This window comes from Aptenodytes patagonicus, chromosome 8, assembly GCF_965638725.1.
Source record: "Aptenodytes patagonicus chromosome 8, bAptPat1.pri.cur, whole genome shotgun sequence".
Taxonomy (NCBI): domain Eukaryota; kingdom Metazoa; phylum Chordata; class Aves; order Sphenisciformes; family Spheniscidae; genus Aptenodytes; species Aptenodytes patagonicus.
The window spans coordinates 21,293,503-21,309,494 of NC_134956.1; the positions used below are offsets into that span (position 1 = coordinate 21,293,503).

The 15,992-nt window shown below is 43.8% G+C and overlaps 1 protein-coding gene across 1 annotated transcript in view; it reads right to left on the reverse strand.

The window, feature by feature from the left end:
- Positions 1-15,449, reverse strand: part of CNTN3 (contactin 3) — a 112,772-nt gene extending 97,323 nt beyond the window's left edge. Inside the window, exon 1 of the mRNA XM_076346680.1 lies at positions 15,369-15,449. The gene's annotated coding sequence lies outside the window, so the exon portion shown is untranslated. The remainder of the gene's footprint in view (positions 1-15,368) is intronic.
- Positions 15,450-15,992: the final 543 nt, after the last annotated feature.

The following is a 15,992-nucleotide window of genomic DNA, read 5'->3' on the forward strand; positions in this document are numbered from 1 at the left end:
TAGTATAAAAAGCTTCAGGAAGCAGCTGGAAACTTCTACCACGACAGTATCCATGGCTCCCAGAAAGGCAGTGGATACCTGATGAGGAGTTAAGGGGATCAAACAACCCAGAGCAGAACTCATGCCTACTCTGCACTAAGCAATCAAGAGTCCATCTCAGAATGAAAGCAGACTGGAGAAAACTTCATGTTTAATCTCACCAAACCTTTTCTATCAGTTTCACAGGTTTTACTGATTTTTTTGTTTTTTAAATCACAACTATGTGAAAGGTCTGGGAGCTTTTTGTTCTTTCAGGATAACATACAGGCATGAGCAGTTAACTATGCAAGTTATTGAAATCTGTAACATTAGGATGTTCAGATGCTGGGGGAAGAGATTGTATAGCTCAACAGCAGGAAGAATGAGGTGATGGAGCTTTGCAACTTCCTTAAGCTGCTTAGCTTCAGATAAGGAGCTTATGCTGAATGTACTCCAGTTAAGAAAGTTGCAAGTGATATCAAAAGTTTTCAAGTGAAGTTACATTTGGGACAGATGCCTCTTGAGTACTGCCTCTTACGTAGTCTGCCCTCTTACCAATGAAAGAAACCAAAAAAAACCAAGCCCCCCCCCCCCCCCAAAAAAAACCACCCACCCACTAAAAGTAGGTACAGTTTAGTAGAGGAGGTAAGTGCCATACTTGTTTTCCTTGCATGACATGGGACATCTGCACAGTAAGCCCACCTTCTGAGCTTTGGCAGTATGAGCAAGAGATTGTTTCAGAGTTTCTAAGTGGAGCCTGACTACGAAAAAGCTGTTTCGCAGTCATCTGGAAATACCTGTAGAAATGAGTATAAATACTGCAGTTATTCTAGTCAGAAAACAGACTTACGATAAGTTGTTAGGATTTTTCATCTGAAAATAAACCAATCAACCCACAATAGATCTAGTCAAGAATACTCTTGGGACAGGACTGGGTCAAAAGCTTAAAGTCTTACAACCAGTCTTGATTAAGCTGCATCAAAGCTGAGACTTGAATGAACAATGAACATGAAAAAGACACTATGCTCCTCTTGGAAGTTGTTGAAGACAACATGGAAAAAGCTAAGAAGTCCATGATCCTTTTCTGGACCCCAGTGCCTTATGGAGAGACACCAAATGCCACCATCACCACTTCCAGAGGAAGCACAACAGCAGTGTCAAACACCAGGTCAGGGCACAGCACTCACCAGGGCAGATGCACAGGGGCCAGTTCTCGGAGAGGCTGGGACCACTTGCCTCCAACCAGGGGCTGCTGGGGGCTGTGCTTCTGAAGAGGATGGTGTGTTTCTTGATGAAGATTCACTTATTTCAGCCACTTTGTAGAAGGACAGATCTGCAGAAGGGCTTTCTGGTCTACAAGTGCACCTGATGAAATACCGGAACTTTCCAGGATCTGGATTTTGGTGTGCGAACCACAGCTATGTGGCAGGGAAGAACTTACTACAAAACAAAATGCCAAGCAAAACCAACAACCTTTTGTTATTCTCCAAAGGAGAAGAGGGGAGGAAACCCTACTTGTTCTTCATATAACAGTCACAGAAGAATAGCGTGGTTAGACATAACCCCTCTTCTGCTTGCATTTTAAGCTTATCAAGGAAAAAGGATGCTCAAATAGACTAAACTACAGCTTTTAAAGCATTAGAAAAACAGCTCTTTACAGAGCCATACAGATTTTTATTTTCTTTAGCAATACAATAGCAAAGATAGCCAACGTGAGATTCAAAATCCAATAGTTACAACAATTATAGTGAGAAATTGATAGACTGTGAGATCTATAAACAGATTAAGCTAAACATATAAAAGGAAAACTACGGTATATAGGCAACTACTTCAGTAATTGCATTTGATTCCACAAATCGTTTGCCAGTTCTCTGTAAGGCTTCATCACTTTTCCCACTGAAACTTCAACAGAATTTGTAGAACAGGAAAGATGCGAGACAAGCACAACAAGAGGAATAGCACTATGCGAGAAGGCAGACCCTCAAAAGCAGGGGGAGAAGAGGAAAATAACTCCAGTTTACACTAATTTAGCTACTTCTGGGACAAAAGCTAACTCTTGCTTAGTCAAGAGTAGAAAATAGACGAACAAGTAAGTGTCCAAGAATAGGAGAAGCATTACACGTGAGCAGCTGCTGCCCTTTATCTTGTCAAGAAGAAAAAGACATTTAAGTGCACTTCCATTGCAGCTGGGCAACGATGGCAACAGAGCTCATCGGGGCTGTGTACAGGGGCACTGGGCTCCGCAGCTTCTGCAGGCTCCAGCACTGGTCTAAGTACAGGTCCAGGTAAACTGGCACCCAACCCTAATGGAAGGGAAAAGAAAAAAGAAAAAAAAGGTTTTCATCATGTATTTAAGCAGCCACCTTCTACCAGTTTTAACAGGGAGCCATTTGGTCAGGTAAACATATATACATCTTTCTGTATGAACAATGAGATCTTTAGTCTGCAACAAGAAAACACGTATTTTCTCTGGTGTAAAAAGTTCGGTACACAAATAGAAGCTTTTCATGCGCCACTAATGACGTGCACACAAACCTAATGAGTACCTAGAACATCTCTGTAGAATCAATAAATCTTTATCCGGAGGAGGTGCACGTTGCTAAAAACATACACTTAAATGCTCAAACAGATGCTAGGGACTGTACAGTTGAAGACCTCACATGAAGGACTGCAAACCTTAGGAACTCAAGTTCTGGTTTTCCCCCAAAAGACCTAATAACTTTGAAATTTGAGGGTTCAGTTACACGGATGCTTTTTCAGCAGCAATGCTGATTTAGCCTGGACCCTCACTTACTTATTCACTCCTTAGGTGATGCCAGCACAGCCATTTGTCAGACCTGCAATGAATAAAGTCAAAGAGCTGATGCAAGCTAAATTAAAGGGTTATTAAGGGGATAGGTGACTCGATCCTCTGTATGCCTCCCTTAACTCAAGGACTATAACTCAGAAACAGCCAAGTCACTTAGGCATTTCTAAGTTTTTACTCATTATCCCCAAATCTTTCAAACCTAGAAGGGATTAATCAATTTAAGTTACCTCTATTCTTAACTGTATTTCCTTCCTTCCTGGCTGCTAAATTAGTTTTGTTTACCCTCCTCTTCTGCAAGCTTTAGCTTTGCTTTTTATCCTGTAAACCAATGACTGCACATAAAGGAGACTTAAAAACTTACATCTTGTGCATCGCTTGGAAGTGGCAAAAACTCCAAGACACGTGTGGCAATGCTTATTTTCCACCACAGCTCAGCCTCAACTAATGAATTCTGCAAATTTTTAGGTAAAACTATCATTTCTACTGTAAACTCTTCCCCCTCCCCTTTTTAATAGGGCAGCATCATCTGCAGCCTCCCGACCTGAGCAGCTTGCTCAGAATTTAATGGAAAAAGAGGCAAGAAAAATCCTAAAGATAAAATGTGAGAGCTAGAAACCGATACATTAAAAACCCAGTATACCATATGGCTGATAAAACAACTTTAACAGGGAGAGGTTTTATGTTTAGTTTGCCTGTTTTAAATCAGGTTACAGAGCAGATAAAACAAAGAAATCAATTCACTTTAAGTGAAGACTCAAATGCTTCTCCATTTGAATGTTCTCGGGCTTCATCAAAAAGGGAGGAAAGAAAGAAAAATCCCAGAAGATGGATCAGCAGAGAGGCTCAGCTGATGAGGCTCGTGCCTCTCCCTTGGAGGAGACTCAACAGCCTCCCCGGCCACCCTCCTCAGCTCCTCCTCCACCCACAGGGAAGTGTGGATGTCCTGCCGAGTGACCAGACATGTCTGGCCAGAGGGTAAGAGGCTCTTGGAAAAGAGGGTAGAAGAGAGTTGGCACTAAAATGAAGTGCTGCAGCGGTCCCTGTTCTACCTACAGACACCAACGCATAATCAAGAGACTAATTAACACACCATTTTCCCCTGTGTCCCCTGGGAGGTAGTTCCCCAAGCTGCCATGAACCTCAGGAATTTACAACACCCCTGATCATGGGCACCTTCCTTCACCTCTCCAAGTCTCCCCATCTGCAGAGATGAAACAACGACCCGAACAGCTCTTCACAGAGTTTGTGAGCTATGTGTGAGTTCTTTTAAAAGGGTTAAAACTCACAGTCATCATTGTAGGAGATTTTAATGTGTTTGAAGTAATTTGCCACAAGTAGCATTACATAGACCACAAGATAAACATTTGCCAACCCTATACAGCCAATTTGCACATTGCCAACATTTCTGCATATTTCAGTACTCAACATGTAAAGGGATTTTAAGTATTTAGTTCTTCATATTTGCTCATTTGCATCTTTTAAGCATTCGCTTCATTCATAAACACAGCAACACAGATTTCTCCCCCATTTCCATTCACTGGTACTCACTCTCACTCCAGTAGTTACACTCAACTTAATATTCAGGATCCCATTTTTAAGGAATAGCAAGTATTACCCCGATCATAGAGCAGTAGGCAGTCATCCTCTCCATTCAGTACATATATCTACCTGAAGAGCCAGACTGGGATACTGTGCAAATTGTCTCCCTGAAGATCGCAAAATATCTGACTCACCACCTTTAACTTTTAGCATTTTCCAGTTACATAAACTAAAAAGATGTTGGCCACAGAAGAAAACGCAAGGAACGACACAATCAAGCACAAAGATAATATCCTGCATGACTTTTAGCAGAGCTTCCATAAAATTTAACCTCTTACCTATCAGTTAATCCACACATTAGTTACTAAGGCAAGTATTTCTGCTCATGAATGGGAGAACAAACATTAAAAAAAAAGTTAGAAGTCTGTCTTAACTTAGCTGTTGATTCCCTTTCCTCTGCTGTAAGTTGATCAACTTACTAACAGCCTTCAGTGGGGCTTCCACTAAACTTTCTGGAGGTATTGCTCAGCAGCATTTGCCATTGATTTAAACCACTGTATACAGTGTCCAGTTCACAAGATCCAGACATAGGAAAGCATGTTTGGAAAAGATAATCTGCTATTAATATTCACCTCCTGGCTTGATCTGTGGTCTCAGGGAAAGCTTCAATTCCCTATGTCTTGTGGCTTCAGCTTCATTGGAAAGACAGTTACATGAAAGCACTTAGAAACCCTGAATAAATTACACCTATTACTCTTTACAAGCCATTATGCTAACAGATGATTCAATTCACATATTTACATGCACTCTCATACAAAAGAGAGAAAAGTTACAAAACCTATCCTCTCCACCTAGACTACCCAAAGCAGATACTTATTTTCATACATTTATCTGCACAGTCAAAAAACCACACTCGATGTATTTAGTCGACACAAGCAAAAATTAGGACAGATGGAAAGGAAAGAGTTGGAGCCAGCACTAGTGTATAACGAATGCCAATTCACGTACAAAAACATTAGGAGTTTTCCTAAAGAGCCAGATGCAGACCTGAATGATCCAGAAGCCAGTACCAACGCTCAGAACTAGGGCTAACTTAACAGACGTCTTTCAAAGGTGGCGAGGCTACTCTCTTGTTTTAGCTTCAGTCAACCAATGTTTAAATATATTCCCCTGTGACATAGCACAAGTGTTTTCAATGTAAAGCTTGCCTTTTAATAACTCTAAGGCAATATATTCTTAAATCCCAAGGTTAAAAGGAAACTTAACTGATATCATTAACGGTTTCACCATATGGACCAACGAAATGAACCTTAAATTCAGTGCAGATCAACATGACAGAGAAATTAGTGTTTAATAATTTCACACATTTTTCAGGGACAAGTATTTATAAGAACATGCCCTTGTAATTCAAAATGGAAACAGTGGCCTACCAATTATTCAGGCATATACTCCATTGTAAAAAAAGAAAAAGTTTGAAAACCACAACAAAAAAACCCCAAGCCATAAAGATTAAAAGGCTGATTCCAGCCTGAACTTGGCTCTCCTCCCTCCGGTCTCAATTCCACACAAGCAGGTTTGAGCATGTGGCTTGAAATGGGGCATCCCACGACCATGCTGGATTGGCAATGGGCTCCTTCTGCATCATTCTGGATGTTCAGGGCAGTCGAAAGGCTGTGATGAAGTTCAGCCTTCACTGGAACAGCCTCCCTTCTGTGACCATGTCCTTGATTTGCCCTTCCTACCAGCCATGGTTGGCAGCAGAAGAAATGAAGAGCACCAGCTGTTCCTTGCAACACATTTCTGGTTTCTCTGCAACTGTCATCTCCTTGAGTATTCAAAGTGACCAAATTTTAGAGGAGATGGCATGGAGGGATTTAATAGCCAAAGCATTGTTGAAACAAAGTCCTGTTCCACCACCTAATAAATGCTAATAGTTAATATAGTACTGACCTCTAATGAAGCTGTTTTAAGAAAACCCTATTTTCTGCTAGGTAAACAACAAGAAACTGCATAATGTGATTTAATTGCTTTACAGCAAAACAAAAATGTGCCCATTACAGCCCTGAGATCCTACCCCACCTGTAGAAGTGAGGTTACCTCCTGGCATCACTGTTAAGCATCTACTCCAGGGTTTGAACTACATCACAGCCCAGAGAAATCTTCCTCACCAGCTAACTACAAGCTTCCAAACAGAAACATATGGTCAAGGAGACAACCACTGCCAACAGGAGTTAGGGAAGTTCCTTACTTAACACAGCTCTCCCATAACTGTGGAAATGCTGGGGGGGGGGGGGGAAATCACACCTTCAAACCTCCAGTATTTCAATAATATGCCATAGTTACCTATATAATCATTATCCTACACTACTCTCACCACCACATTTATAAATCCTGCTGTTTTAAAATTGTGTATCGATTGCAGCAATTATTTAGAATTATTAAAACCACCCTCTGGTCGTCTTATTGCAGTGAACAATATCATTTCCTGCGACAAAATATTTAACTGCAGACAGAAAACTCAACAGAATAACCTGAAAGATAAATGTATTTTTTCCTTAACTCAGTCTTTCAAAAGCATTAATGTTCACCACTATTTTCCACAGCATTTGGATGCTCAGATTTGAAGTACTAAAGGTAAGAACATAAAGGGTCTTCTACTAATCTTAATAATGGAAGGGAAAGACTCAAAGTGTATGCACATATGTGATAGTGTATATGCTAATAGCTCCTCATCGCTGTACTAGGTTTCTTTACAGCATTTGTTTTTAAAAACTGCAACAAACGTTTTACTATTTAATTGTCCAGCAGCATGTTCCCAGAGCATAACACACTTCAGTGGGAAAGAGATACTGGTGGTCAAGCAGTGACCTAGCAGAAATGTTATCAACCTATACTCTGCTTTATAAATTACCCTAGTATAACATACATGCATATACAGCCTTTTCTTTTTATTGTCATTTACAACCTACATAAACACGCTTGCCTGAGATGTTAAATAACCCAGGATGCTGAAGCGAGCTTTCCTCCCACTCGTAACCTCAACTTTGCACACACATGACCTGCACTACACTTGTAGCAGCAAGCACCAAAAAAGTTACCATTTAAACCGTCATCACAGTAAATGTTGACATTTTTTAGTCATGAGCTTTTGATATAAATATGCAGAATCGCATGCGGCTTTTATGTTCTACCAACACACAGTCCCACCATCCAGGCGAGTGTTACTGCCCTGCACCTACAGGATCAGGACCACCAAGGGTTACTACCTGCTCCAGCATCTAATAAGCATCAAGCTCACCCTGATGCTCGTACCCCTCTCAGTGAGGGCACCAGTAAGTGGTTGGGTGGTAGCAAAGAAAGATCCTGTTTTCATGGGTTCAGAAACAGACTATCCTCAACCAGCAGGACAGACGGACAGGCAGGACAGACATATATCCAGGTGACTACAATAAGCCTTAAGAAGCCAGGATGAAATCAAAACATCTGATTATATTCAGGAAGAGTAAATTATGGTTTCTGCATCAACCATACGAGTCCGATTTCCCAGTTTCTCTATGTAAAATATCTCCACAATAACATGCCATTAAAATAGTATTTTTCATCTTGCACATTTTACTGGGAATGCTAAGAGACACTGACTTCAACAAATGGAGCGTCTTCAAACACAGAGATGCGCGATTCTTCTATAAATGAACTGTGAAAATCAGTATGCTTGCAAGCTAACAAAATTTATCATTTACTGACCTGCTCTGGATTGGATTAGACAGGATTGCTCCTTATGTAGTCAAGTAGCACAATACACTGAAAATTATTGTACTGACCTCAGTACAAGTGAAAGGGACACTGGCCATGCTTTACATTAAAGTCAGACTGTAGAAAACCAGTTGATTTTCCCCACCAATTTACTCCAAAGAGAGGTTTACAGCTACAAACAGCTGTAATTTATTGTATTTTAAATTTCATAAGAGACCTAAATATGTTGAGCAATAATACTCTTCAGAATTGTCAAGGCCTACTGAACTGAAACACACTCCCCAAATGACAAACATGGCACTGTGATTTCAGCAGAGCTAGAGAAACAGTATGGTGGTTTGTTTTTGTTTTTTTTAAAGTGAGTCAATACACCAAAAAAAAAACCCCCAGGAATAGGGAGAGGAGCATTTTCTAAAACAATTAATGCAGGGTGGCCCACTGCTGCTTGGATTAAAATGTAAATGGCAAAGTAATCTGGATTTAACCACGAATTTTCAATGAAGCTCAAACTACTGTTTTAAAAGTACAGTAAAACTCAAGATTTCTCACTTCTCCATTACAATTGAATGTACAAGCATGTCTTTCCTCAACTATACATCTCAAAACCAAAGAAACAGCATATAGGAATAGATCTATAGCAATAGATACGAAACTCCTGCCCATATCCGATGCCTCTGGTGCTTCTTGTGCTGTGTCCACCAGACCTCACTCGAGCAGAACAGGTCTTGACTTCACAGCTTCCCTGGCCACTGTGCTATGCAAGTGACTTACTAGGGTAAAAAAAATGCTTCATTTAAACACAGCATGGAGGAACTACTTTGTAACAGCTGGGCCAGTTTAATCATTCTGGACTTTTGCTGCAAATAAGCTTCAATCAGAAAAGCAGAGGGACACCTGCCAGCACCAGACACACACCTGGGGTCGGAGGTACAGCATAGGAGTCTTGCTCCAACCTCAGCTGTTGGAATTGCAACGTATTAGACAGCACACAGGCCCCCGGGACAACAGGGAGGTTGGTGGCACCGTCTTCTAAGTCAGATTTCACTTGCAGAAAGATTTTTATAAGCTACTTCATGCTCACACTTATGAACTCCTTATCATAATACGTGTTTCCCCCTCAAACTGCAGGTCAGAAATTTAAATAATATGCACTGTATTACAGAGACCTTCATGCCTGCCCTCTGCCCATCACAGCAGCGCATCAGAAGGAATGAGCCTTTAAATGAAAACAATTTCCATTGCATCTTTGCATTGTTGCTTCACCCATCTGTATACATACACAACTAAAGTCATATTAGCATTGCACAGTAAGTGATCTGATGTTGAGACACCAGTTTTTGGGGGGGTTTTATTTGATTGGTTGTTTTTTGGTTCCCCACCCCAGTGTTTAGGTTCAGCGACAAGACTTCCATACACAAGAAATAAAGCAGGTAACAGCTCAGGAAAAAAAAAAAAGACAATTCGGCCAACTGTTAAATTTCAAAGCATGCTCTTCATAACCATGTCAGCCTGACTAGCTGGAATTAGTCTCTCTGACAATAACTTACTTATTTCCAATATTTAAAGGAAAAAAAAAGTCTAACCTATTGCTGTGAGAGTACCTCAGTGCAAAGCAGTTAGGAGAAATACTTGCCTGAGCTTGGTGCATTGGGGTGCGAGTTAGCAGTACAACTCTCTCATGGAAAACACCTGAGGTTTATTCTTCTATTTCTCAACACCCAATAACTGACTGATCAATAAGAACCTCCCAGACAAGTCTGGTCATCCGTGGTTTTCTCTTCCTATTATCTGAAGCACTTGCTCGAAGCTGTGTCTCATTTTCTGGGTGCTCACCATATTGGTAGCTCTGCAGTACGTATTTTAAATGCTTCATGACTCGCAGTCAAACACTGCAAACACCGACGAAGTTTCTCCTGTGTGCAATCAGGATTAACAAAATACTAAAATACATGCCCTGGTTTCAAATACTGTCCATTCTCACTAGGTAAGTTTCTCCAGGAGAGCACAAGTAGGCTGCAGATGTGATTGTTCAGGGCTGAGCACAGCTTCAGTAGCTCTGACTGCTGTTTCACTCAGCTGGAAATGCAGCAAATCTGCCAATTAATTATTCTTTACATTGATAAAGATATATTTTTCAAGAGAAAAATACTTAAAAGTTAAAGGTTGGGAAAAAAAATCCCACATCAGCTATGCAAAAATAAAAGTATTATTGATTTTAAGGAATAATATTATACTTTATTACATTTAAAAAGTGAAATTTTAAGAGTATAAAACTAACTGCTCTTTCAAATAAAGTCAATGCTATATATGTATGAGCTGTATTTTAATTTATCTTTTCTCAGACCAAATTTTAACATGCATATTTTAGCTTGACACACAAAAAAAGACCAACTATCTGCATTATTTCACCAGCTGCCCACCACCTTCTCTCTTCATTCAACCAAGTATGAGACTGAGAATCCCTAAGATTTTTTGAACTCCTGCCACTTCCCTTCATTCTGTATTAGCCCCTCTTTTCTTCGTATTAGCACACTAGAAAAAAAACCCCAACCTATGTATAGTAAATTTAAGTTGACTGCCGTCAAAGGGTTTGGTGTGTGTGTCGTCCCCCCCCCCATTTTTGTTATGCAAACAGTACCCTCCTGGACACACTTTCATTTAAAAAACCATCAACTTTGGTCTGGTTTTAATCTGTCCCAATGGACACGAGAACAACGTGGCCTTTTGAGCACTGAATCAGTACCTGTAAATAGGAAAGTACCCCTCAGTCCATGCAAAGCTGCAGCCTTTACCTAATCCTTTCCTATGTTAATCATAGAATCATTGAGGTTGGAAAAGACCTCTAAGATCATCGAGTCCAACCATCAACCCAACACCACCACCCACTAAACCATGTCCCTAAGCGCCTCATCTACTCGTCTTTTAAATACCTCCAGGGATGGGGACTCCACCACTTCCCTGGGCAGCCTGTTCCAATGTTTCACCACTCTTCCAGTAAAGAAATTTTTCCTTATATCCAATCTAAACCTCCCCGGCGCAACTTGAGGCCATTTCCTCTTGTCCTATCACTAGTTACTTGGGAGAAGTTAAGGCACATTACAAGGTGTCACTGATGAGTCTTTAATTTTTTCCTCTAATGCATTCTCGTGCACCACATGCTATAAAATGTGCATATTCAAATCTACATTAAAAAGTTAGGGCTATGACTCTAAATAGCTTCACTAAATCAAATGTGGAGATGTTAGCATAAGAAGACTGCAGCTCTATCAACTTCGTGTTTCTGCATTTTAATTGGGATAATCACTGACTGATCTTTCCCTGGTTTGGCTGAAAAAGGCTGCCTCTGAGGGAAACAAGCTGTAGAGCTGCAAAACAAAAAAACCCCACCAGAAACCACCACCACCCCAAAAAAAGACTTGGGAAAGGACTTACTGTCACTGCAGATATGTTTTGTTAAGGATAGCAGCAACAGAGCGACCATTTCAGAGCATGGGCATCAAAGCAAGTCTTCTGCTCTTCCATTTCCAGAGACAGTTTCTGTGGCACATTCAGTTTTGAAGAACCAAAACAGAAAGTTTCTAAACTTCTTTAAACAAAAGTTGGTTTCAAAGTATCTTCCCATTTAATCTATCTTGACATCACCCACGTACAACACGAGCTTAAGCGATGCATTCATCAAAGAAGTCCCTTGAATAAGTCATTTCCCATCACTTGTAACTTCAGTAGCGTTCAACTTTACTGCATGCATCCATCTCAGGTCACTATAATCTAGTGTTCACTAGTTTCCAAATATGAACTGGAAGGTTACATATTTGATATTAGAACAAGACAGATCTAGCTGCCAAAGGCAGTACCAAGAAGGATGAAAGCTAATACACACAAAAACTAACTTACAGATGAACAGACTTCCCATTTTCCTTGCACTTCCTAGTAAATCAAGCCCCATCTTGTAATTATTTCTCAAGTCATCCAAAGCCTTCTTTATACTCAGGAAGGATACTCACCACCAGCCACAGTCATTCCTCATCACTAATAACTTCTCCTCTCCCTCTGTAGGCTTGCCGGCTCCTCAGCACCACACCACCGTGCCACTTTTCACCATGAGTGAAAAAAATCTTGTTTTCAGATTGCAGTTAATATGCGTCTTCTAGCATCAAAGTAAACCCTGACAATCACTTACATTCATATAAAACCATTGGTTTATATCACTTGTGAGAATCAGTCTCTTCCAGGAAGAAAAGTAAAAAGATTGAACCTATTTGCAGAAATCTCCCATTACAATACCACAAGAACATAAAGAAGCAGCACAAAATGAAAGACAGTGAGCCTTGCTCAAAAACAAAAAAACAAACCACACCTCCAAACCACCCCCCCCTGCACAAGTGGTTGCCAATGTTTATTTGTGGGAGGAAACTTCAATACAAACATTATAGAAAAGTAGCACGAAAATATGGCATCACTACATAGCTACAGTGACTTGCTCTTTAGGAATTTAAAGAACAAGTTGTTTTGGTAGGTCCGTAACTCACACATCCTTAAGTCCCCAAGCCCAGGGATTTGCAAAGCGTGCAGCCAACTGGATACAAGCACGGATTTCTGTGCAAGACCCTAACTAAGGTCACTGGCATCGGAGCTGAATGACTGCCAGAGCTACAGGAGTTACGTGCAGGGCCAGAGCTTGCTGCCGCTCCGCAGCGGCTCCGAACCCCGCAGGCTTTCTCAAAAAATCTGGTAGTATTACCTCCCTTAACACAAAAGGTACCAAGCTGCAGATTAATTAGGCAACCCCTACCTGATGTTCTAGTCATTAAGCAACCGTCCGCAAAACCAACTCTGGAAAAATCCTGTAGCAAATGCCAGCGCCAACTTGCAGATCCTCTGCTCTGACAACAGGGACCCGAGTGGCACCTCCCACTGCTTTAGCACACGCAGAAAACACCAACGCTTTCAGCTCAGAGCCTGTAGTTCACTCCCAGTGCAAGGCAACGCTAAGACTAATACAGAGAAGTAAAAATACTATAAAGCCTGTAGGTGCCCTGATGAGCAAGAGAAGTGCCCGTGTAGCAGGATAGAGAGCTCACGGCACAGGGAAGAATCGCAGGGCATCAACATGCCTTTAAATTGCAGCCCCAACATCAAGTTGGCAGCATTTTTAGTAAGAATTATACATGTTCACTAAACCATTTTCCTCAAATGTTTTCACAAATTCGTTTGCCAGATTGCTATGGAAAGTCTCTTGCATAATAAATAACTTTCTGGAATAATTCCACATGGAGTAGCAATACTCTTTCAATGCTTAAAAGTTAGTTCAGCATTTCCATTATTAATCTTAATAATTTTTTAATGTATGTGGGAAGTTATGTACAAATTATATCACTGAACAAACTTGGCATGCAGCTTGAGCTACAGTGCAAGTTTCTCTTGCAAAATACCGCAGTCGATAGTTTGGAGAGTTTGCCTGTCCTTCATAAGGTCTTGATTTTTATATTTTTGCACTCATAATGAAAATAGACATTATTTCCTCTTGTATAAAACAAGCACTTTGAGGACAGCTAAAAATCAGTATGCTACTGATCTTGTGTGTGTGTCAATGTCATCAGTAAGGTAATCATGACTAACCAGTTAGCACCCAAGGCTATTGCTGGATCATTTCACATCAGAAATGGACTGATCTCTCTCCGACGCGTACAACAAAATGGTGCTTGGATGTAGGTTAATCACAGCCAGGCACCATACTTAACTGGCAGCAAGGTCACACAGTGATACTGGGGACATCAGCAGCTCATGCCCAATAAGGTATGAATCATAAATAAAAAAAAAATCAAAAAGTTCCAAAAGAGGCGGCAAATCACTAAAGAACGAACACCAGAGCAGACAAAACCTGCAGAAAGGCTATTGCAGAGAGCTACAGGAACAGAGGGAGAGCAGAGCCATCAGCTGTGCCGAGCCATGTTACCGCCGACTACACCGAGTGAGATACCACTGAAACTTCGTGTCCAGCTCAATCTCTCTTCCCTATGTCTGATGGGAAAGTTCTGGTTTTGTCAGAATTCAGTGGAAACGGAATGGTCCCGAATGATGCACAGAAAGAGCAAAGCCATTATTCGAGAGGAAAAAGAAAAAGCTTTTCAAAAAGCCTTCACTGGAGCGGTGTGGGGTTGTTGTTTGTAAACCAACATGCTAGCATTCCCACCGACATCAGAGAGACAGAGAGAGAGGAGAAAAAGCTCATATACTCACGTTCTTGAATTTGGGACAATTATTAGTACGCAATTAAAAGCAAAGCCAGAGAAGCACAGATTTAGAACTTGAGTAACTCCAGATTCACTTAAAACAATTTTCGTGGGGAAAACAAACAAACAAACAAAAAAAGCACGCGAACATTCAGATTTTCAACAGCTTTTACGCGCCGCCGCCGCCGCCCGGGTGAGGCCGAGCGGACGGACCCCAGCAGCGCCCAGCCCCGCGGGTGCACCCGCTGCCGGCGGAGGGGCCGGCGCCGCTGCCCCCCCCCGCGGTCTCGGGCGCTTCCCCAGCCCCGAGAGAGCGGCTTCGGAACCAAGGACGTCTCATGGAGTGTTTGCAACTGAGGAGGAGACGCATTAGAAGGAGGGAAGTCGCGCAGCGGCTCCCCGCCGCGCACGCGGGAAGGAGAGGTGCCTCGCTAATGCAATTATTAGAAATCAATCAGGCGAACAGCAGCGGTGCGTTTGCACCGGTGCCGCAGAAGCGCCCGTGCTGCGCCTTACCTGGGAAGAGCCTTGTTTTCTGCACTGGACCGTGGAGGGGTTCAGCGAGGAGGCACATCGACCCCCGCTATTTCACCCGAACCAGGCAGGGACCCCTCTCCGCGGCGTTTAAAATAACACCCGTCAGCTGCGCGCCCCCGCGGGCTGATGCCGGCTGCGATCCCAGCCGGAGCCGTTACCCCGCGCTCGCCGCCGGCGGCGTCCGGGGCTCAGCCCCGCTCCCCCGGCCCCGCTCCTCCCCGCCGCGCCGCCAACTTGGGCGCCCACGAAGCGGCCCCACGCGCGGCGGCCGCGGTTCCTCCGCGCTCCGCGGGGCGCGGCGACCCAAGGGGCGGCAGCGGCGCGGGGGGGGGGGGGGGGGCGCTGAGGGCAGCCGGACACGCGCGGGCGGCTCGGCGCGGCGGGAAGCCCTCCGCCACGCCGCCCCCCTCAGCCGCGACCCCGGGGGCGGCGGCCACCGCCGGGCACCCAGCCCAACTTTGTTCCCCGAAGTTGCCCACCTCAAGCCGAACCGCTCCCCGCCGCCGCCACCGAGCCTCGCCGGAGCCCTTCCCGCAGAGCCACCCGCCGTAATCCTGCGGCTCCCGCGGCGCCCGGCGCCTCTTCTGGAGCGGCGAGCGCCGCGCTTCAGGCGGCGGGGCGGGGCGGGACGGGGCGGGACGGCCCCGGCCCGGCCTCCCGCCCACCCGCTCCCCCGCCACCCAGGGGCCGCGCCGAGCCCAGCTCAGCTCAGCCCAGCCCAGCTCAGCCCAGCCCAGCCCAGCCCAGCTCAGCCCAGCCCAGCCCAACCGCGGTGCGGGGAAGGTCCCGCGGGGGCCGGCGGCGCCGGGGAGCGGAGGGGGAAGGCGGCGGCTTCACTGAGAGCCCGGGAAGGCTCCGCTGGAATTTACCCGGGGCGGCGTGAACTCCCCGCGCTACCTGGGACGGGAGGGGGAAAAGCGGGTAAAACGTGCTCCTGCAGCGAGGGGGTGCCGTGCCGGGCTGCGCCTTCCTGCTTAGGCTGAGCGAGCTGGGTGTTGACGAAGAAAGTTGACACGTAAGAGCTTAAATAAAAACTCCATCTAATTTCTGGGCTGGAAGCCCAGGAAAAGAATCAGGTTCACGTAGGTCTCTGTACAGGAGCC